The sequence below is a fragment of the Notolepis coatsorum genome, assembly GCF_963971535.1.
Source record: "Notolepis coatsorum genome assembly, chromosome: 9".
In the NCBI taxonomy this organism is placed as follows: Eukaryota; Metazoa; Chordata; class Actinopteri; order Aulopiformes; family Paralepididae; genus Notolepis; species Notolepis coatsorum.
The window spans coordinates 21559114-21584890 of NC_140173.1; positions in this window are offsets into that span (position 1 = coordinate 21559114).

A 25777-nucleotide genomic window follows, 5' to 3' on the forward strand; every position below is an offset into this window, starting at 1 on the left:
TGAAATCAGGTCCACACAAATATAACAGTCGAAGGTTTAATATAGCAAAAGGTATATACAACATTCACTTAATTACATTTATGATTTGAATGCACTTGTAAGGCAAATGAGTATTCGTAGGCAAATCAACACTGAATGTCCAATCTCTGGTTACGCAGGAAGCAAGTATACAACCTGGTTCTTTAGGGAAACTATAGCGATGGTACTTAAGGATTATAGCGGGATACTAAAGGGGTCCTGCTGGTTGTAAGTCAGTAAGGGGGGGGGGGGGTTTGGAGAGCCGTCAGCTGCATCCCATCTGGCCAACGATTCCTGGGGAGAATTCAGGTACAGAAAACAGTGCCCGCAGGATCTTGATCCACAGATGAATACTCTTGGGCCCTCTTGTAGACGGTAGCTGTAGGTCCACAACGAAGGAGAAGCGAGGCGGCCTCGGTCTGGGTTGAGCGCCGTCTCACCTGGGCTCCTCTCGGGGGTAATTCCAACACTCACTGGCGTTGGCTGTTATCCGCTCCACAAATCAAAGCACCCAAAGCAAATAGATATTCCATGCCGTATAGGCTCAGCAGTCGTCCGGGTAGGTAATCCAATGTGCAGGTCCACTCGTCCTCGCCCAGAACTCCTCGGATGAAAGCACCACGCGTGGTCTGCCCAGCCTGGTTAAGACTCTAGATAACGCGAGGAACGATGGGGGTGCTGCTCACTTTAGAACTTTAACCGAACGATGCACCATACATAATAGACTATTATTACTTAATAGAAATACGTCCCATTCGACGGTACAGTGCCAAACTATGACAATTCAGCTATGAATTTACACAAGGTCTCAATGCCTATTCTGGGGCCAAAATAGGCCATACTGCACCACACGTGGGTCGTGGGTGAGGCTTCACGTCTGTTACTAGGTTGGAGGGTAAAGGACTAATGGACTAAAAGAAAGTTCTACTTTACTTGCGCCCTATTTATATGCACGGTGAACAAATAGTACCATTCGTATTTCGGTAGCCGTATTCCTACGCGGAACCGGGGCTAGTTGGGACATGTTCGTCGGCACTATTGAACTTGACTCAAGGGGCCTGTCTGCTGGCGCCAGGTTCTTGTCCAATGAGAGAATGAACTATTATGGGCTGTAGTAGACTAAAGGGATATTCAGTGTATATGTACAAAGAATATACAAGGGATATCAAACGATATACAAATACTATTAAATATATATTCGGTTTAATCTGATCCTTCACAACACTGAGCGTTCAGCAAAAACCGCCTGCAAACTACTATTTCGCATTTATTTTCGGCCCCTGCCTCCACACCAGCTGCGCCATCTCAGGTAGGACTATGACATCTGCACCAACAGAAGTCCGGATAACATTCGGCTCCACGCCAAAGCTTGAAGCTGAGGTCTTAACTTGAAAATAATCTATTCACGGATGTAAACAAGGACACGTTTGTGTTTATGTTCGATGAGATCTTCACCCACTATGTATTTTTTCCTCCCACCCACCCCCTCCTAATGACGTACAGTATCCTCCCATGTATGTTAGGATCTATGGGTAACAGTACTGTATATTTGCATATCGTATATGTCACAAATGTAACGGTACAGTACTATATACCTGTATGTCCCTATGCCATAAATGTCATGTATGTTGAGTATGTCATAAATGTCACTATGAATTGAAAATGGGGGACCCTGATGTAAACAAGACAAACGTCTTTCTCTGGTCTGCATCCCCTTAACAATTGTGTGTATTGAGCCGTACTGGATTGTACCCATTCTGCAATCTGTTAAACAAAGTATTCATTCAACCAAAACCACAAAAACAAAACAACTGGATGAATGAATGAAAACTTTATTTAACAGATTGCAGAATGGGTACAATACAGTACGGCTCAATACACACAATTGTTAAGGGGATGCAGACCAGAGAAAGACGTGTCTTGTTTACATCAGGGTCCCCCATTTTCAATTATAGTGACATGACATTTATGACACTCAACATACATGACATTTATGGCATAGGGACATACATGACATACAGGTATACTATATAGTACTGTAGTGTTACAATTGTGACATATACGATATGCAAATATACAGTACTGTTACCCAGAGATCCTAACAGAAAATATATACATATGATGGGGAGGAGACTGTACATTAGGAGGGGGGGTGGGGGGGGTTTGGACATTTACGGTGCCCAGTTTCTAATTGCAGCCTCCCGTAGGTGCTCTTTAAGAGCGGTTTTGAATGTGGGCAGGGGTAAAGTGGGTTTTAGGAGTGAGGTTAAGCAGTAGTCTGACCAGTTTGTTTTGTGATGTTTGTAATCTTGTTTTTAGGGCCTTTGAGGTGCTTTGGTACCATGAGGTGCAAGCATAGTTGTAGTACCCTTGAATGAGTGCTCCTGTTAGAGTCTTCAGGGTATTACTATTCTTGTTTACCAGAGAGGAGATCCGGCACAAGAATCTTGTTTGTTGGTTGACTTTTTTGATACCCTGGGGAGGGTGGTAATAGTTATGTGTTCTGACAGTGGCTGTTGCACTTGCTGCTTGGCCCCTGGTATATTTTGTTATATTTGCTATTTATGTTTGGTCACCCCTTTGTTGAAATTCATCCAATCCAGTTACTCCTTTAAGTTCAAGATTTTTAAGTTTCCAAGTTATGTTTTAATAAACATCTTTGGACCAATGTGTCCCTAAACTTAAACTAATTGGTGTCATTGCATGATTTTTGTCATTTTGTTATTGTGAAATTGGTATTACATTTAATTCTGAGTGGCATTAAAAAGTCTTAAAAAGCATTAAATATGACTGGGCTAAACCTGCAGATACCCTGTTTTCAGGACCATCATTTTCTTGCAGGGGGCCGTTGACCACCCAGCCCAGAACAGTTCTCATAGCATACGGACCATTTCCACGGCCGTTGATCACCTCCCAAGGTTCCAATAACCAGGGAGCATTGGTACCAATCAATAGATCAACATTTGCCTCTATGCTGGGAATTTGGACATTGGACAGGTAAGGCCACTTCACCAAATCTTCCTGTGATACAACATTGTCACCGGTCACAGGCATTTTCCTTTGTGAAAGGACTTCTGGGAGGCTATAGAAAGTGTCCCCATTGAGACCAGAGACCTCCAAACCTTTCAGTGAGGTACTTGATACCACCTGCTCCTGGCTCAAAGTGCGCAGAAGGAAGTTGGTCTGTGGTCCAGTCACATGCAATGCACTCATTAAATGTTCAGAAAAAAATGTTGCAGAACTGCCAGGGTCGAGAAAGGCGTATGTTTGCAGTATCTTTCCATTTGTGGACTTTACTTGGACTGGCAAAATGGACAGCTTACAATTTCCTCCGCCGGCCCCAGTAAGACCACACGTCTGCGTGGCTATAGTGACACTTGGCTTGACAGCTGAAGTGACACTTGCAGATGAATTAGGCTGCTGGTATGTGCTGAGGTAAGGCCTGTCAATGTGAAGCATGGTTGGATGTTTTTTCTCACAAACCTTGCAGGTTAGGCGCTTGTCGCAATCAGCACTCATGTGACCGGAACACAAACATCCGAAACAAATCCTATTTTGCTTTACGAAGATAATTTTATCGTTGTGGTTCTTGCCTTTCAGCCGCGGGCACTCTGCCAGAGAGTGATCCTGAAAGCAGCATACACAAGACTCAGATTTCTCCCTATCAAAATCCTGCCCCCTATGGACAGAGCCTGAATTGGCTTTGAAATCATGTCCCCTATGGACAGAGCCTGAGTATGCTCTGCTATCCTGTCCCCTATGGACAGAGCCTGAGTCTGGGTTAAAATCTTGCCCCCTATGGACAGAGCCTGAGTTTGGCTCCTTGGAGTCCAGACGTGTGACAGTTGTAGCAAAGCTGTTGCCTTCAGCTCTGCCAAACTTGGACTGAGGCTGGAATTTGCTCCTGTTGCTCAATCCATCCTTTATGGTTGGTTGATCCTGGATGTCACTGAAAAGTTGGTCAGAAAGGATCCTAACCTGACGTTCCACGAATGTGACAAGATCATTAAAAACAGCTCTATGATGTCGTCGCTCCAGTAGCTCATAAGCTGTTGTCCTCCATCTTTCCCTAAATCGGTAGGGCAGCTTAGTTATAATCATGCGCATGTTGGTAGGCATGTCGAGCTCCTGCATGTATTGCATCCCTGTCATCACGTTGCAACAGTTGCGCAGGAACAGAGAATAGTCCTGTAGTGCCTTTACATCTTCAGCCTTAACTGCGGGCCAGGCCAAGGCCTTTTCGATATATGACGTAGCGATCTTAAATTCATTCCCTTAATGTTCTTTCAGGAGACCTTTGGCCATGTCATAACCACGGTCTGGCATCATGTGCTGACAACTCCTTACCAGCTCACGTCGTTGTCCTTTTGTGAACTGTTCCAAAAAATATAAACAATCTGCTTTGTTGGCCTTTGCTTCAATATTATGCTCAAAGGAACTTATAAAGCTCCTGTAGTGAAGCGGGTCACCATCAAATGCAGGGATGTCTCTGGATGGTAGAGACATTGTGAGCTGTTGTTGCACAAGAGCATTAGTGATTTCATTCTGCCGTTGCAGGACTGTACTCAAGTCTCCTTGAAGTGGTATTTGAAAAGGTTGATACAATTGTGTAGGTTGCGCAGCAGCTCCACCTTGTGGTGGCATGTGAAAGAGGGGTGGTTGTGCAGCAGCTCTACTTTGTGGTGGCATTTGAAAGAGGGGTGGTTGTGCAGCAGCTCTACCTTGTGGTGGCATTTGAAAGAGGGGTGGTTGTGCAGCAGCTCTACCTTGTGGTGGCATTTGAAAGAGGGGTGGTTGTGCAGCAGCTCCACCTTGTGGTGGCCTGTGGAAGAGGTGAGGTGTAACCTTTGGTTTGACAACAGGCTCTGGCATAGGAATGTTGAATTGCTGTGCTGTTGGATTTAGCACAGTATGGCTTGAATGAGGAGGTCCAGTGTGATTTCCCACATGCCTTTGGCTAGAGGTTCGTGACCGTCTCCCTGACTCTGACATAGTATTCAGAACAGCCAATTGAGCAGTGGATGCAGCCAACTCAGCATCCATTTCAAGTTGCTGCTTTTTCCTCCTTAACACTTCATTGTTCCTCCTTAACTCTTCACTTAGTACTTCATTATTCCTCCTTAACTGTTGCTCTTGCTCCTCATTATTCCTCCTTAACTCTTCCTCTTGATCCTCCAGAGCTCGTCTCTCCTTCAAGTACGCTGCTTTCACCAGCAGTGATGCTCTTTTAGCCTCTGCTATGAGGCGTTCAGAGCTGGCACTGCTACCACTCTGTCTGCTGCTTTGTGAGCGTCCAAAGGAAATATTTGAAATGCTGTCATCTGGTTTCACATCATCATCCACTGGTTGTATGCTGTCTGGGCGCACGTCCTCTGTGGGTGCACTGACAGTGTGCACCTCCTTTGTGTGCACATCCTCTGTGTCTACACAGACAGTGTGCACCTCCTCTGTGTGCACAGATTCTGGGTGCACTTCACCCACAGTACTGGTAATTGCCATATTTTGTGCCAGCCAACTTTCAACATGCACGTGGAAGCTATCCAACATGTTTATTCTTGACCCAAACCAGGCAGTTTGTATTGCACTTTCATCCGGGGACGTAGTTGACATACTCATACATTCATTTTGTACACATTGGCTGTCTCACACAGCCTTACATATTCACACAATACACCTTGTACCCCTGTCACGTCAGTATTGTGCATAAATACCTCCATCATTTGCAACAACTTTTTTGCTTTATTTAATTTATCTGATCTTTTATTTTCCAATTTTCCCAACCTTTCAATTACAGCCTTATAGGTCAGTTTAATTTTCCTTTTTTCCATTGTGACAGTTTCCACAGCCGCCTCTGCCCCGACGAGTTGATCACCATTAATGTCATGATTGTCATCAGAAACGCTCATGTTGACAATCCGCAGTGAAATGTTTGAAACAGTAACGTTATGCCTGGCGCGCACGAAGGATTCAAAAGTCAACGGTAGTTGTGCGTGGCGCGCATAAAGGATTCAAAGTCAACGGTAATTATGCGTGGCGCGCACAAAGGATTCAATCCAAAGTCCACGGTAGACTGGAACGCGCAGTCTTTTTCAGCTACCAATGCATTGGAATTTATGCTTGACATATGCTTATGCTGGGTTTATTTACACGAAACGATAATCGATGCACAATTTGCATGTGATATGAAGTAACGCCAACGGTAATATCTTGCACAACATAACATTCCTATACTACAAACAAAACGATTCACCAAACAATGATAAGGTGCCGTGTCGATGTGACGTGACGTGACGACGGTCAAAAACTGTTAGGCTCTGCCGGTAACCAAACGCACCTGCTGTCATCAGTCCTGTTACCCATTAAGTAGCTACGTATGTCACCTACTGGTGAGCAACGGGAATTGATGCCACAAACCCAATTTGGCAGGCACAATGTATACAGGCAGAACTCAACAAAAATACATAAACAAAACAAATGCATAAAATATAACACATGGCACTACAACTATGTAAATGGGCTCTTACAGTACATGTATACTGATGTATTGTGTGTATATGGATCTGTGTGTGATACTGCATGTTAACTGTAGTGTGATTGTACATGTATACTGATTAGGGGTGTAACGGTACGCGGATATGTACTGTACCGCGTCAATGTGGTCCTCCGGTACAGTACAGGCTGTGCACCGTACGATTGCAACGGTATGGTCAACCTTTTTTTGCAGAACTTAAATCCCCCCGGCCCCACGTAATTTATCAACAACACTGCGGTCTGCTGTGAGCATTATAAAACAAACGTGTGTTTAACCGACCGTGAATTAAAGTGTCAATGCTGTTTGTCATTTTAACAGCAGATACTTTCTTAAATGCCATCGTCCCGAGAGAGGGGTGTTGACGGGGAGCTCTGATGGGTTCGCTTGCTGGTGTTATTAGCATTAGCTGAAGAGCTAACCGAAAAGCTAGTTTTAGCTTTAATGTTACCTTGGCTAAAGTTGGGGCTATTCATAATCCAGCAACAATGGCTGCAGACCTGCAAGCAAAGTACAGCAAGTTGGCACAGGAGTATTCCAAGGTAAATCACTTTTTCACCAGTAACGTTATATTGTCTTGTTTCCATCTAACGTTAGCTCATGCTAGCTAACCTAGCTCACGTTAGTCATCACTGATCGACCTCTCGCACACAATTAATGACATGTTGCGGACAGCCATATCGGTGACAATGTTTAGCTTTTAGTGCCAAATGATAAGAGTCTGAGGCGGAGTCTCAAAAGAGAATGTTGAATATTTATTGTGCAAAAATCACAACAGATCCTCTGCTACTTCACCGGAGCCTTGTAGACTGAGTAGGGTATATCTGCAGAGCCACTGGGTAGCGAGTGCAAAGTGAGTGGATCATTGGAGTAGGGTATATCTGCAGTGCTGCAGCCCCATAATACAGTATCATTAATCAATCACCTGTTGTTGAATAAATACCATTACTTTCTAGTTATTACTAAAAAACAGTATATATAAAACAGTAGCTGTATATATATATAAAAAAAAGTATAATTTATATATTTTTTTTAAATAAATTTTTTTTAATGTATGCACTGGTATCCCCCCCCCCACTGTACCGAACAAATACCGAACCTAGACTTCAAAACCGAGGTACGTACCGAACCGTGGATTTTGTGTACCGTTACACCCCTAATACTGATGTATTATGTGTATATGGATCTGTGTGATACTGCATGTTAACTGTAGTGTGATTGTACATGTATACTGATGTATTGTGTTATGAAGAGGCTGTGTGCTGCAACGTCATCTTTGTCTCTTGATGCTTAAAACAAATGTTTCCTAAGGTAGACAATAAAGGTTGCTGCCAGACCTCAGTGCTGCCAGGCCTCAGTGCTGCCAGGCCTCAGTGCTGCCAGACCTCAGTGCTGCCAGGCCTCAGTGCTGCCAGGCCTCAGTGCTGCCAGGCCTCAGTGCTGCCAGACCTCAGTGCTGCCAGACCTCAGTGCTGCCAGGCCTCAGTGCTGCCAGGCCTCAGTGCTGCCAGGCCTCAGTGCTGCCAGAGCTCAGTGCTGCCAGACCTCAGTGCTGCCTCTCTCCACTCTACGCTTTTCCCTTAATTTGGTTATTGTTTAATTTACACCTCGCAACACTTCACACACACAGCATATTACACACACACAAACACACGCACCACTGATTCTACTGGCGCTCATGTACTGTACATCATTTATGTAGTTAATTTCCTTATTTATTTTTATTTCAAAGAAAGATAGATGAATGGATGTTCTTTATTGCCTACAAGGGGAATTATTTTTGCTTTGGTCAGTACACTACATAAACAAATAAATAAATTAAATAAGTAAATAACACCAGTAAAAACAGGAGGTATCATTCTAAAAGATATATTTTTAAAAGAAGAACAAGAAGACTCCTACAGGTCGGTTGGTGCGCCTGCGCAGTAGAATCAGGAAGCGATGGGGGCGACGCCCCTCCAAAGCGCAGACCCGACGCTGAAAGATCGCGCCGCGCAGGTGAAAGGATGTGACTGCTGTTACCTCGAGTATCGGAGGGGACTCGTGCTATGTATGACTTAGTCCACATTGCAGCCGGCTTGTGGGAGGCATGAAACAGCGTTCGAGACAGGGGAGGGTTGAATTGGATGATACGAAATTGGGATGGGAGAAAAAGTGGATAAAAAGAAATACAGGGGCAGCATATCTTCTACCAGAGGGCAGGATGAAGGCAGGTGCTGAGGTTATGTTGAGTCTGTTTGTTTTTAATACAGGAGCAGCATATCTTCTACCAGAGGGCAGGATGAAGGCAGGTGCTGAGGTTAGTTGTGTCTGTTTGTTTTTAATACAGGGGCAGCATATCTTCTACCAGAGGGCAGGATGAAGGCAGGTGCTGAGGTTATGTTGAGTCTGTTTGTTTTGAATACAGGGGCAGCATATCTTCTACCAGAGGGCAGGTATTGAATTGAGAACATATTATTCCTAAATGTGTAATTACTAGTTAAAATTATTAATGTAGGCATGTTGAAATTAAATGTTAATGTTTTTAAATAATAATTGAGTGATATTGTGTCAAATGTATATAACTAGCTAACATGCTATAAACTAATGATTCCTAATCCTTCTGTAGTGAGCGGTGTTTGGGTGTGTGAGGAGCCGACTACCTGACGGACCAGGATATTTTGTGTGTTGCCCAGGTACATAATATTGTCATGTGATTGTACATTGTTGATTTCATGTTACTATATTGATCATTACACGAGAAATGAGCCTGTGGTAGGTTCACATACACCCAGGATTTAGAACATATTATTCCTAAATGTTTAACTCTCACTAGTACTAGTTGGAATTATTCATGTAGGCATGTTGAAATTAAACGATAGAATTTAGCGACCGTATGGTAAATGTTTTAAAATAATAATTTAGTGAGATTGTGTCGAAAATGTATATAACTAGCTAACATGCTAGTAAGCAAATTATTCCTAATCCTTCTGTAGTGAGCAGTGTTTGGGTGTATGAGGAGCCGACTACCTGACGGACCAGGATATTTTGTGTCTGTTGCCCAGTTCACAGAATAAATCGCCCAAGACCGAGAACAAGTGTCTGTCTTTTAATAAAAATTACACAATGCAAGTAAAAGTAGGTTATAATGGTGCTGTGACCGTGCTTCTGGAATCGTCATGATGAATTGAAAATGGAGGACCCTTATGTAAACAAGACAAACGTCTTTTTCTGGTCTTCATCCTCTTAGCAGTTGTTGGTATTGAGCTGTAGTGTACTGTACCCATTCTGCAATCTGTTAATAACGTTTTCAATCAATCATCGAGTGACGGATTCGCCGCGTTCCAGAAGTTTTCTACTGGTCTTGCAGCTGAGTAAGTCCGTTTGACTCGCTCTATGAACAATCATGGTAAATGGTAAATGGCTGCTTTTTTATATAGCGCTTTTATCCAAAGCGCTTTACAATTTGTTACTCACATTTTTACCCATTCACTCACACATTCACTCACACACCGACGGCGGAGGCAACCATGCAAGGTGCCAACCTGCTCATCGGGAGCAATTAGGGGTTAAGTGTCTTGCTCAAGGACACATCGACACGCTGCCCGGGAGGAGCGGGAATCGAACCGGGAACCTGCGGATTGCCAGACGACTGCTCTACCTCCTGGGCCACTGTCGCCCCAATCACCAGCGCAGTGTTGCACATTCCCCAAAAGGTGGCAGCATTGGATCATTTATCAGATTGGAAGCGAGTTTGAGTTTTCTCTCTTGTAGCAGTAGCGCAGTACCACACATACGCCACAAGGTGGCACTGTTGATTTATTTATCAGAACGAACACATCATTGCCACAAGGTGGCACTGTTGATTTATTTATCAGAACGAACACATCATTGTGTTTTCACTCGTTTTGAATTGAGTTGAGCATGGATTAACACATTGTCCGCCATGCATTGTACCCATCCTTATACCCAGTCTGCCAGCGCTGTGAGCCCATGGAGATTTTTACCTTCTTTGCAGGGCTATAACTTTTTAAATATTATAGCTATATCTGCATTACTATGGCCCATTCAACATCGATTATCTATCGTTCCGGATGTGGGAACGTTCTATTTTTTCATTCAAACATTGTTGTGTTAATACCGTCTAGATAGAATATAAGTGTTTTTAAGCTTTTCTGCTGTAATTCCAAAAATGCTAATTATAGGCCCTGACGCATATGATAGAAGATAGATTATCGATTGGCGTTTCTTTCCTGTACACGCTATATTAAAAAATTTAAATGTATATGATCGGTATACATTATGCTTTATCATGCGTGAAGGAAAGGGGGGGGGTCGTTTATAATTCCTTGATCGTCAGTAACGGCTTTATTTAGTATGGGTTGATATATTGATCAGACTGATTGCAAACAAAGAGATGGACAATCGGGCTGAAAATAACGTTAGTGTCCTCTTACCGTTCGCCGATGAGACTGGAGGAAAAAGATCCCAATTATTTGACGTTGATCTCCTATATCCATTTCCGGTTTGTATGGCGCAATAAACGCCGAAATCATATTGATTATTCCGTTTTGAAAGTGATCCAAATGCACTCGAGTGTTTGTCTGGACCCACGTAACAAGATATGACTGCCGGAGGGATTTCCTCGATGCACTGATCGCCACTTCCGGTTTAGCATGAGTGTAACTCGCCCGACCATCCACCAGGCGGCGGTATTGAGGCGTTGCAATCTCAGACAGGGTGCAGCTGCAGTCCGGAGGGAGGCTGGATGAATTATGAATGCGATGGCGAAAAAATGTAATATTGATCCCAAAAACGATTTACGCCGTTGTTGCCGTTCAACGCATGGCGGGCAATAACGACTTACGCCGTTTATGGTGCACAATGTGTTAAGGTATACAGTTTTACCATGGATACCTTGCATGATGGAGGGTGGTGAATATTCTGTAGGTGGGAGGGGTGCATTCAGGGCCGCCGCAAGGGGCGTGCGAGAGGTGCGGTCACACAGGGCCTCGCACCAAGAGCCTCGCGGGAGAAGAAAAAAAAGATTATCTTTTTATATATATATATATATATATATATATATATATATATATATATATATATATATATATATATATATATATATAAAAATATAATGTTAACAATCACTTTCCATCACAGACCTAAAATCTAGTTTTGCTTACATCCATGCTTATATATTTCACATTAGACACCTGCCTCACTATGCCTGCGTTCTTAATGTATTGCACTTCTGCCTGCACGCTTCCCGGGTTAATTTCCACTATCTGTAAGCCTACGTAAAAAAAAGTATTAAAAAAAACTTGAACTTGTTAAGCTGCAAATAAGACAACCGTTATCTTTCATTGATGTTTATTTCACGCTCCATAGCGTAGTGGCCACAGCCTTCCTCCAGTCCGAAACCAGTGACGCGCAACAACAGCGCCCATTCACCTTTATCCAGATTACCGTAATGGCCGCAGTAGAAGTGATGATTCAAATGACGGATGATTGGCTGAAAGTGAGATAGATAAAAAGAAAATGGTTGGAGCTGTCTTGCTTGATTTTACTGCAGCATTCGACATCATAGATCACAAATTCTTACTTAAAAAACTTGAATGTTACGGTTTCTCCTCATCTGCACTATCTTGGATGCAAACTTATTTAGCAAACCGGAAACAACGTTTTTTTTAATGGGAGTTACTCAGAAGTTAAAACGGTAAGGTGTGGAGTACCCCAAGGAAGTTGCCTTGGGCCTTTGCTCTACACCATATTTACAAATGACATGCCTCTTGTCCTAAATAAGTCCTATATTTCTATGTATGCGGATGATTCAACGATTTACACATCAGCCTCAACAGCCAATGAATTAAATACGGTCCTAAAGGCAGAGTTGCAATCAGTGATGGAATGGATAAAGAATAACAAACTAGTTCTAAACATATCAAAGACAAGTAGCATCATTTTCGGTTCAAACCATACTCTAAGAACGAACCCAGTCTTGAAACTTTTGATAAGTGATGTGGTAATTAATCAAGTCCAGGAGACTAAACTCCTAGGGGTAACATTAGACAGTAAATTAAATTGTCATGGTCACACCATATAAACAATATAGTAGTGAAAATGGGAAGAGGGATTTCTGTTGTTAAAAGATGTGCTAATTTGTTACCACTAAATTCTATCAAACAGGTCATTCAAGCTCTGGTTTTGTCAAATCTTGACTATTGTCCTGCAGTATGGTCGAATGTAACGACGAATAAACTGAAAAAATTACAAATGGTACAAAACAAAGCAGCACATATAGCGCTTCGCTGTGAGTACAGAACTAATGTTGCAGCGATGCACAGTTGTTTAACTTGGGTTCTTGTCAAACATACTCGTTTCAAAATCGTGGTAAAACAACATTTTCAACCAAATAAATTGACATTCCCTAATAGATAGTGTGTACTTAAATGAAAATGTATGTGTCTGATAAAGAGATAGGTATATATGGATGAAAAGGCATGTGTCTGATAGGGATATATTATTAAAATATTGTATAATTGGCTGATATGAACATAGATAATGTATGTAAAAGCTAAATAGTATATTATGCTGTATTGTATTATGAATTAATTATGAGTAGGTATTATTGTATTGTATTATGAATTCATTCATAAGGAGTATATATTTTTATATTGTATTATGAATTTGATTAGGGTTTTTATTGTTGTTTTAATTGTCTGTATGACATGTAAATGTTGTGAGTGTATAAGGGTTTTTATTGTTGTTTTAATTGTCTGTATGACATGTAAATGTTGTGAGTGTATAAGTCTGTAACTGTATTTTATGTGTTATGGACCCCAGGAAGAATAGCCCCAGCACTGCTGTGGCTAATGGGGATCCAAATAAACTTAAAAAATAAACTTAAAAACTTAACAATCTCACTCTCTTTTTTTTAAACAAATAATACACTGCAAGGATATTTCAAGAAAACAAAAAAAAATTATTCAGTCATCATAACCAGTTATTCAGTCATCTAGCTTCCACTGTCCATTCTTCAGTGCTTTAAGCAGCACAAGGGAAGATGCTCCCTTTTTGGTCAGACAGTTTGCCAGCTGGTCCTTCGTGGTAGACCACAGAATACGTTGGATCCTTTTGTCCTGGATAAGTTCTTTGATTCCACTTATTTCCAGTCTCAGTCGTTTCTCAGTCACTGACTTGGTGGATTTGATAGCCTCCACAAGGGAGAAGTTGTCTGTAACACACATCACAGGTAGGGTGCGCTGTTTGACCATACCTGTAGTAAGTTCAGAGTAGAGAGAGGACAAAAATATGGCATTATCAATACCATCAGCCAGGGCTAGTGTCTCTCCTGCCAGCGTGCTCCGAACCACTCTTCTGATCCTTTTTGATTTCCAGCATATTGGAGGGAATCATCCTTTCTCACCCATCAGAACGATGAGATGCCCTCCTTGTGTTCCCCCATCTGGGAGGTTTCCCATGGATGCGTCGCTGAAAACAACAAGCTTCAAAGAGTCCTCCTTTCCTAAGTTGTGAAACTTCAGGGTGACATGTTCTGATTTCAGTTTTCGTACTACCTTGCTTCATGCATAGTTTGCACAGTAGCATGTTTTAGATTGGTTGCAAGGACACATGTATCGAACATGATATCTGGCCTACTCTGTCTAGCCACCCACAAGAGTTGTCCTATTTTTGACCTTAGGTTGTCAGTCTCACACACGGTGCAATGCTCTTGATGGGTCTATGAGAATGGGCTGAAGGTTCTTTATGTAGATCTCCTGTTGCACAAGCACTTCTCCACCTATTGTGGAGAGTTCCATCCCCACATAGCGAAAGTTGTCCTGTTCCTCACGTCCCACCTGGAAAACTGTTTTGAGGTGGGGAATGGTCGCCGTGGCAAATGTGTGTGAGCCACCCCAGATGAAATCATCCACATGACAGGCAAGAACACCAGTCACAATACAGTTTTCATCAAGCCAGTAGAATACAGCAGGATCAACTTGTGACATAGTGGCCCCTGTTTTGATCATCGTTGCTTTTACTCTGTTATACCAGTAGAGAGAGGCATCAGCAAGTCCATAGACACACTTCTTCAGCTTCCACAGTGTCCCCTCACTTTTAGCCTCAGGAGGAGAGCGGATGTGTATATCCCGAGACCAGTGATGCCACAGATTACTTGTAAAAGTAATCTGATTACTGATTACTCCTTTAAAAAGTAATCTTAGTTACTTTACTGATTACTTGATTATCAGAGTAACTTAGTTACTTTGAAAGTAACTAGGTTTACGAAGTCGTCCCCCCTGCTGCTGCCACAACATAAGAATGACAAAAAAAAATTGAGTAAAATGTACTCAGTTTGAGTAAAATGTACTAATAGGGCAGGTAGGCCTATCTATAGATCTATAGATTTCACAAAAGATAAATGGTCAATAACACCACATGTAGGCTGATATGTAGCCTACCTTTGAGGCCTGCCCTATTCAGATATGGTTCTAATGTTCCTAGTGAAACAGGGGAGAGGGGTGAGTAAACCAGTGATTATATCTCAGTAACATAATCTTCTCAAACCTCTTGTCAGAAAGTCTGTTCCTTCTAGGCGTGAGCACCAACCCTCCCAGACTAAAAAGCCGTTCCACAGGAGCACTTGATGGGTTGGAGTGACTTATACTTCAAGAAAATGTTCTTTATGTTTGAAGGTCTATCCAGTATCTGAAGCTCATGCTCTTAAAAAACAGTCTATTAAACGGTACTGCTCCTCCTATGCTATTATTATTATTTATTATTATTGTGTGCTACTGACAACCTACATACTGCAGTATGGTGTTCCATGTTCATGAATAGTGCAATGCAAAAGATGTTTAACTCAAAGGTGGAACATACCTGCACTATGGCATCTGGAAGGCCTGCAGTCGTGTCCTGCAGGGTGTCCTTCAGAGTGCATCAGCACTTCAAGTGTGGGTAGTAAAGTTTAAATCCAGTAAAGAAATCCAGCTTTTGCTGTTTGGCTGGTGCACCTCCGAGTCCTGTAGAAGTCGATGCTTCGGCTTTGGTTTTTTTTCTATCCGTTTGGCGTTTGGTCGTGCTGTGCTGTATATTCCAGATGCGGTAGACAGTATTTTGTTTCCTCCGCATAGTGAATGTTTTTTTCACCCGGCTTAGCTGACACAAACGTGAAGTAGACTATTGATTGAACTTCCAGTGCAAGAAAGCGTTACCAGCGTGAGCGTCTCCCTGCTAGCTCGCTATGTTTAGGTCAGCCTGATAATAACAATAATAGCCACCGCCCACCAGCATGGTACAACACGTGAGGTTGCGTGCTGTGACGTCACTCCCCAATACAAGGAAAACAGCTCCAAACGTATTTTTGACTGTCGAAAACGAAAGAAAATACTGCATTCCGCCTGCATTATGATGAGATAGTAACGAAATAGTAACGCACAGCCACTTGGACAAGTAACTGCAATCAGATTACTGGCTTGTAAAGATTAACGCGTTAGATTACTATTTTCGGGGAAAAGTAATCAGATTACAGTAATGCGTTACTTAGTAACGCGTTAGTGGCATCACTGCCCGAGACAGCTCCATTCCTTGAAGAAAAGCTGACTTTATGTCCATAGAGTTCAATGTCCATTTTTTCTGACACAGAACTGATATGAGTAATCTAAGGGACTCTGATGAGCATGTAGGCGAGTCCTTCTGTAGATCTTGAGTGTTAAATTCTTCAAAACCCCTAGCCACTAGCCGTGCTTTAGGTATGATACCATCAGGGGTTTCTTTAAGCGTACACACCCATCTCGTTGACAACTGTCTTTGACCCACATTTTTCACCTCCTCAAACACCTAATTTTTCCTCCAGTTACTGATTTCATCTTGTTTAGCCTTATCAAATGGTACACCCTCTGTTACTAATACATCATTTTCCTGCATATCAGAGCATAGTTCTACACCATCTAGTTCTACACCATCTAGTGGCTTAACCTGAAAATTGTCTACTTTAGTAAGATCAACTGACCCCATAGTACCGGTGATGTCAAAAGGTTCTAAGTACTGTAGGTTGTACCAGTTGCTGTTTTTTCCTGTAGCCTTTCCTGCTCGTCCCATCACTTTAGCTGTGTGAGAAACACCTGTTACATTATCCACAAAGCTGATTGTCTGACCGGCTTTTACCTTTATACCGGTTTTCACCTCTATGCCGGTCTGGTGATAATCGTCTTGATTGATCCCATTAGGGTTATCTATATCCTGGTTTGCTACACCTGCTGCGTCATTATTCATGTCACCATCAGTAACGGGCATGTCCTCACTGTTACTATTCATATCATTGTCAGTAACAGGCACATTATTATCACTAACAGATACATCGACATTGCCCACAGTATTACTTTCCCCAGGGTGCACTTTTCGCAGCCTAGATTGATGAACCCTGACATATGTCCCACCATGACGTACAAAAATCACCACCCCATCTTGCCCTATCACAACCCCAGGGCCTTTCCATTCAACACAGTCTGTCCTTTTGTAGAACACTTTGTCTCCTGTTTCATACTTCTCATCTGTTGGACGAAGCTGTTTTCGAAGAGCTCGTCTGATTCTCTCTGAGCATTCTGCCTCCTTAAAAGCTTTCCTTGCTGCATGTAATGCTGTTATGTGCTTTCCCACCCATGCGCTCATTGTAGTTCCCTCCAAAGCAGGTGGCTGGTCAACAAACACAGAGGGAAGGTTCGGGTTCTGTCCAAACACCAGCTGATGTGGACTGTAGCCATGCACGTTCTGCATTGTGTTCTTTGCCATGAGTGCCCAATCAAGAGCCGTTTTCCAGTCAAGTCCTTTGTCAAGTTTTACCTTCAGTAGTATCTCTGTAAGGGATTGGTTGTGGCTAGGGATGCACGATATTGATTTTTTGACACCGATATCGATAACTTTATGCTCCTCAAGCCGATAACCGATACCGATAACCGATATTTATTGTATTATTAAAAAAATATTTTTATCAAATATTTTTATTTTATTTTCAACATGAAACAAAACATATCACAATACAATAATACTACGTCAAATGTATATACTCTCTTTTCTGGACTCTTTTCGTATCACAAACTGTACTGTATTTGCAAATCTGGTATGTCATGTATAGATGTAGGCAGTACTGTCTATCTGTATGTCATGCATGTCATTATGTTATGATGAATTGTAAATGGGGGACCCTGATGTAAACAAGACGAAAGTCTTTCTCTGGTCTGCATCCCCTTAACAATTGTATGTATTGAGCTGTACTGTATTGTACCCATTCTGCAATCGGTTAATAAACTTTTAACCAGACAACAGAAACAAAAGCCAAGACAACAGTTTTGACTGATAAGGTGACCATATTTATTTTTCCAAATGAAAATTCACAATCCGTCAACAACTTATAATACATCAAACCTAAAAGACGCTCAAAGCTTTTTTTTCTTCTTTTTTCAAAGCTGTCCGCCTTGAAAGAAAGGCTTTGAGTGGACACATAGCCTAGCAGGTCGCCTGCGGCATCACCACCGCTGGTGTACGACGGCGCGAGCACGCTTGTACCTATTGACGAGTCGTTTGCTAAATTAAATAAGTTTGACAGAAATGACCCACGGGCTCAAGCCGCTAGCTTTTAAGCAGTCCTTGGTGGTGCAAATTAACCTGGCTACTACGGAGCAATAAGTGACTGCGTATTCAACCAAAGGTTGCATCACAGCCATGAAAGGGGCTAGCTTTGCTTAGCTCCCCGTGTCGTCGCAGGCTTTTAAGTTAACACAACACACCATTGCAGCGGTGGTGATGCCGCAGGTGACCTGCTAGGTTGGATGTATCACAAGCCGCTGCACTTTTCCCTCCTCGTGGAACTTCTCCATTGCATTTATTACAAATAGCAAGCAAACTTTTCCCCTCTGAAACAATCCCCACTAGCGTCGCCATCTTTGTTTACAACGCGCTGCTTTCAAGAAACGTACTACGTGGCTACATCACAGCTAAGAAAGGGAGCGCTGGATTTGTGTAAAACGCCCTGTTCCTAAACCACACTCTATCAGTGGTACCACAGTACTGGCAAAACGGGAGGAGCGGACAGTCAAAACAAACGCACTTCATCCAAATTCACCCACACCGCATTTTTTTTACCAAAAAATATTATATTATCGGAGCTATTAATAACGTTATCGAGTTTATCGGGATGACGTCATAATTGCTGATATCGGCCCGATAATTATCGGCCCGATAATTATCGTGCATCCCTAGTTGTGGCGTTGCAGCAAACCATTGCTCCATGGACTGTAGCCAGCAGTCGTCTTGATCTCGATGTTGAAGTTCTCCGCCATGTCTCTTATTTCCTCATTATTGAACTCTCCACCGTTGTCAGTGAAGAGACGCTCAGGTGGACCATGGACACTGATCCAGGAATGCACAAAATTGTTCACTATCACACTTGGCTTCTTTGAGGTCACGATGCTACCTGCACTAAAGCGAGTGAAGTGATCGATAATGTGTAGGTACCACACATTTGGTTCTAGCTCATGTAGATCAACTGCCACAGTCTCGTTGTACCTGGAGGCCATGGGCAGACCAACAGCAGGCTTGGGCTTAGCCTTGCTGTACTTGAGACATATCTCACATTTTCCTACTATTTCCCCTAGAATAGCAGTGCATTCATCATCCGTGTTTCCAGCATTTGTCAGCAGCTTCTTTAGCCTATCAACTGATGCATGTCCAAATTGCTTGTGAAGTTTAAGTAAAGCTTTGTGTTTTTCCACACTGGTCATATTATCTGTGATGGCCAGGACCACATTCTCATATGCTTCACTCGGGGACTCCTTATCCAGTATGTTCAGACAGTAGTGTCCAGATGAAGTCAACTCTAGAGCTACTGGTTTCTGAAACATTATAGCTGTATCGTCTTCCAGGTTCAACACAGCTCCTGCTCTCTTTAGCGAAGTTTTACTGAGCAGTAAAGGAATGTCAATGTTAAAAAAAAAAGTTTTTGAATTTAAAATTAGAGGTCTGAACTAGAACATGGTGCCAGTCAGGGCTATTTGTTTTGTGTATATTACTGTGTGCTTGGTAGACTGGCGATGGTCTTGTGCCCTATAGACGGGGTGCAGGGGCCTACCACGAGTATAATAAAAGATGTTGAGTTCAAGTCTGCATCCCGAAGAAGGGGGGTGGGTTTTTTTTGGGCTTCAAAATTATATATATATATATATAGCGCTAGTTTCGCTCTGCAGGCTCTGTATTTGGCTTTTCACAAAGAGCAGGAATTGGGACTGCTGTGGGATTGTAAATTAGGGCTGTTAGTAGAGGGAGATAGCTGTGTTACGGGTGATCCTGAGAGAGGATTTTCTTGGGGTTTTAAAAGGTCCTTTGGAACGCTGTGAATAGGTGATCCTGCCGTAAAAGGAAAAAGAGACAGTATGTTCCACAGGGGTTGATTATCTTTAATTATTTTACCTGGTCAATCTGCAGTGTTTTCTAAGGAAAACTAGGGTATAAGGGTACTTTCTCATGGGGTTCATGGACAAGGAAGGCAGTGCTCTAAGGGTTAATTCCATTTGTTTGTCTGTACTATAAGGTTATTTTTTCTCACAAGGAGGCGGGAATGCGGGACTGTGAGTCGGGAGAATTTACCTATGTTTTTCAGACCTATCGTCATTTGCCATTCAGTCTCTATTTTGACCTGTTCAGTACTTACATGTTTAGTAGCTGTTAGCAATGGCGATCATCTAATTTCATGTGACCTGCAGACATCATTATGACCTGGTTGCCGACAAGACTCTAAGAGACAGTTGTTTTTTGTTGTCATGACTTAGGAAACTACTCTGCTCGTTGGAGCTGAGTTGAGGGTATAGAATGTCCTAACTTCAGGCCAGGAGTGGACCCTTTCTACCATTTTAGTGTGTAACTGTCTATGATGTGTGTGTATCGAGAAGACTGTCATGTTAACAATAATTCAGAACAACTTTATTGCACTGTCAACACTATGATTTGAATGAAAGACATGTGATATATGGCAAAAAAAATTAAAGCGTGGCTGAGAAAAAAGGATACCGGACAGCTTTTGATTTTTCTCTCTCTCTCTTTCTTTTGTGGGTTCTCGGGGGACATGTGTCTCTCTTCCGTCTCCTGTGCCGGTCCAAATGCCCGAGAAGAGGGGAAGCTGAAACTGCAGGTGATGGCTGATCTGCTGCTCCACTACAGCTGCTCCACCAACAACCCAGCTATGGGACGCAGCTAGGACACTGCCAACAGCTGACTACTGAGAGAGGAGGCTGAGGCTCACTGCTCTAGAACAAGGAGGCAAGTGCAGGCCCAGCTGACCTACTGAACCAGAGCTCCACTCACAGCTAAGACACTGAGACAGTTCTCCTTGAGCAATCAGCCGAAGATAAAGATCTAAGCCAGCAGGTCTAAGCCATTCACCAGACCGCTCCTTGCATCAGAGGGGAAGACAGCCTATTTCCATGGACTGCAGACAGGGGTGTTTTGGATCAGACAGGAGGAGGAGGAGAGACCCCTATGCCACTCCGAGATCCTACAAAATGATTAGGCAAGTTTGAACCACACACATACAGATATTACAGTATCATCTCAGAAATATTAGGTACTGAACTCTGTTCAGAATGAAGATGTTTTTGAATGTGCTGTACATTACAATGGAAGACTTGGGTTATGTGTGAGACCTCCCTGAGATTATATTTCATTCTTTGTAAAGTGTTTTTCATTATTCTCTGCAAGTTTTGTTTTGGCTATCTCTCTGCTCTGAGGGAATAGCCTTGAGCCTTTCCTCTGTGAAGAGATTCCAAGCACTGTGCAGTTTGCAGTCACATGTTTCTTGCTGTTAATCTGTTTTCGCTCTACTGAAAGAGTTTTGTGAGTGTTTGTTTTGAATAAGTTTGTATGGGAAATGCTCTTTTTGCGAGATACTCTCCTGTTTTTTTTGTGATTCTATTTTCCAGCTTAGTGGTTAGAGAAATATGGTGCAGCTGCTCCGGCCTTGACAAAACCAGAGACTGGACAGACACTGTACTCTTGAGTCCTTCGACCACCGTCTGGACATTTGCGAAGAGACACGAACGGATGGTTGGCTGTTATGGCAGCTTCTCTTCTGCACAGGATACAGGGTCAATCCAGAGGACCTTTTGTTTTTAGATAATAAAAATAGTTTTTGCTGAGTTATTATAATCTGTGTTATTTTTGGTTTAAGGATGATAATATTTTTAGTTATGAAGTGATAATGATTTGTGATTAATTATCAAAGAGGGGAGTTGTCGTGGACTATATTATCATGTAATTATAGACAGCTTGATTGGTTCACTATGACCAGCTATGTACAGTAATGTGTTTGTGTCTCTTTAAGAGACTCCAAGATACCAACATCTCCCCAGCCGTAGCAAGGTTATTGTTGCTTCCCGTGACTGGGAACCATTTTTATTTACCTTCATCATATCTGATGTATTATGTTACGTCTGACAACTGTGTATTTAATATACGTCCGACCAGAGCTCTTGGTCACTTTACGGCCAGACGATTATGTGTGAACATGATGTATCTGTCTGTAAACTGTCCTTTCATTGTGGCCACGGTGAAATAAACGTTTCTATTATTAATAATGACTCAGAATGATTTATAAACGGCTCATCGTTACACCACTGATATGGTAAGAATATATATATACGGTTAGTATACAGCATTATTGTACATGCTATCATACAGAGTTATAGCCTATGGGTTATATGCAGGTGTATAAGTATGCAGAAGCATTATATGCAGGTATATTCAGACAGATATGGATATACGTATATGCAGTAAATGTAAATACAGCACTATTGTACATGTTATCATACAGATTTATATGGGTGAGTACATAGAAATGTTTTGTTAATAATAAAGAGTAATCTTCAGGTAAAAATTACTAGTCCGTTGTGGGTTCGAGTCCCTGTGATCATAAATCACAAAGGCTAAAGTTAAAAGGATGTGTATCAGTGATAATCAATCCGTAAACAAAGAGGCCTATTAAGATGTTAGATCCTAATATGAAATACTATGTGATTTAATGCTCTGTCTTACCTTGACTTTGTCTATTTTGCTGCTGTCTATATTCTATACTTGTTTTGTCTGCACTTTATGCATTCAGTACAACCCCACCCACCTACCCAACCTCCTCCAATGTAGTTTCTTCCCCCTCAAATGATAGACAGTATACTGTTACATCTAAACATTTATGACATACAAGATCTACAAATATACAGTACTGTTTAAGAGTACAAAAGAGAGTATATACATTTGAGGGGGGAAGAAACTGTACATTGGAGGAGGTTGGGTAGGTGGGGTGGGGAAAAATGTACATTGGAGGTGGTTGGGTGGGGGACCTCCTTTTTTACTGTGGTGTTATTTACTTATTTTATTTATTTATGTAGTGTACTGACCAAAGCAAAAAATATTTTCAATTTTCTTTGCCCCAGGTTGTGTACAAACCAGTGACATTGACTGTGATTAGGTTAACATGGGACTGTTGAGTAGGGAACTGGACTAATTGGGGGAGGCTTCAGGCTAGATCTTTTCCATATGGATTGGCTGGTGTGTTTTGAGCTAAATTGACCTGGACTTAAAAAGTGGGCGGTATGTTCTCAGACAGAGTGGACAGACACAACCGGTGCAAAAAAAGTAAGAATCCTTATTGAGAAAATTGAATACAGTAATGCAAGCACAGAAACAATGGGAAATGTTGGCGGCCAATGGCTCTTCTGGTTTAGAGGTGTCGGGAGGCTCTCTGGCTCCGCTACGATATCACTCTCACTACTTGCACAGCAGGGGTTAATTAACTAGCATTAGTCACAGTTACATTAGCCACTCGCCATAGGTGGAACACAGAGGATGACATATTTTCGGGATTCCTGCGGGTCCCGCGGGATTCCCACGGGATGGGAGTCAATTTCACTTTGAATCCCATGATTGGGCAGGAGTCAGGACCGGGAGTAAAAGTCAACGGGAGCAGAAGGGAGTGGGAACTATATGACAACAAAATCAACGGGATTTGGACAGGAGTGATATTTGAACATTTCTCACTGTTTGTTTTCATTCAGTCACAAAACACTGCAGCACAAGCTAAACGAACTACACCGTCTAGTACTGCATCCGGCTGTAGGTTGAGCAGAGCGATGTTTTGGTCTTAAATTGTTTCAAAATATCAGTCATTTCTGAAAATAAATTACAAAAGTAAAAAAAAGCCTTTTGGAAAATAGCCCTGTATTTGATTATCATAAAAAAGTGTTTTCTATACAGAGATATCGACATCGGTATCGGCCAGAACAGTAATATTAATATCGGTTATCGTATCGGCCACAATTTTCACATTGGTGCAACACTAATGTAAATGTTTGGTGGTTTTATATTTAACTAAGGCAGACATGATGTGACCCATTTACTGCATATTTTATACTGAGGAAGAAAAACGGAGCAGGATTGGTAAACAGGAGTGGGATGGGAGTGGGATTCTATAAAAGTTTGGCTCGGAATTGGGATCAATCCTCTGTGGGAGTGGGAGGGAGTGGGATTTTTTTAAACTCTCACTTGGAATTGGGATGGGATTATGTCTGTGGGAGTGGGAAGGAGCGGGAGTCAAAATCCACTCACATGTCAGCCTCTAGAACACACACAAAATCACTACAATTATACTATAACCGTCTATAGTGTGGTAGTGAAAAGTTAACCTTCTGTAGTGTGGTAGTGACAGGGTTAAAGGGGTAGTTCAACCAAAATAATAGAAACAACCGGTGTGCTATGAATCCATCCAGATACATACACAATGGAGCTGAATGGCACTCAAAGTGCTAACAAAATACATTTGAAAAACTCAACAGTAATGTCTTCAGACCTTTTTGTGAACAGTTTAATTTAGGAACTATTTTATACTGAAGTAGAGATCATTCATTCCCAGTCCCACAATTCTAATTTTGAATGCAGAACTTGTAGAGTATTTCTACATTTTACTTACAGTAAGTAAAAGACCATTCTTCCACCACTAGTAATGATTAATGAAATCAGCAATGAACCGGAGATGTGTACATTTTTCAAGAAATAAGCATATAAATCGACTAATCAACTTACAGTTTTGGTCGGTCAAGACCAAACTGACCTAATAATTGACTATGAGGGAGGAACCTTAATGGCTGTACAGCATTTCAGATTACAACACTCATGATGAGTCAATACAAGCCTATAATCAGACATTTTATTGACATAAAAATAGGAGGTACAGACACTTAGTATTTAATATGAATGAAGATGAATGTCACAAAAGAAAAACAAGTTGAGACGCAATAACATCAACTGTTCACTGTTGACAATATGTTATTGTTGAGACATAAGTCATTAGGTAGATATTAATGAACAAGGATCCAGAATTATATGCATTCAAGATGACAAGGACGTTTTCAAAGATCCTTTGTGTTTGACAGAGCAGTTGAAACCCTCTGCTCAACAGGAAGGTGGTTAATATGAAACATAGTTACCCATTTTGCTTCCATATAGCATATTTGCTTTCTCTTTCTGCAGCTTTAAAAGCAGAATAAATAAAGTAACAGCACAAAACTGATGTCCTGTTATCCCGAAAATACACACTCTAGAGTTTCTTTGCCCATAATATTTTATGTATTTTGACGTGCAAACTATGTGGCATTGTTTGAGCAAAAGCCAATGCACGCCACAATTAAAGGAAAGACACACATCTCTCTCTCAACATGACAATACAAATCATTCTACATGTTTCCCACATTCACAATTATGACTAATGTTAGCATGTAATTCTCAATTTAGAGAGCTGTAAAAACACCTTTCATCCTATGGATTTTGGCACGTATTTCAGCACCATGGACAGAGAGCGGAGTTCTAATGATCATAATTTGTCATTTGTTTAAACTTCACAAAAATTTAAGATATGGAATTACATAATTTCTAGTAGGTAAGCAATGTGTGTTCAAACAAGTCTCCTATCTCACAAGCCTGTTAATGATTTAATCAAATGACCCAGTCCACGTTCCTATTTCTTTTGTCCGCAGGATCCTTTTGCAATAAAAATAAGCAATAAATGTGAAAATATACTTGCCAACGTAGACATTCTACACGGACCCAAGCTTATGTCCTGTTGCAGCATTCACTAATATCAATAACTGACAGGAAATAAACTTGAGCCCAAGATGTTCCTATAGCAACAAAATTCCACTGAAAAACTCAATA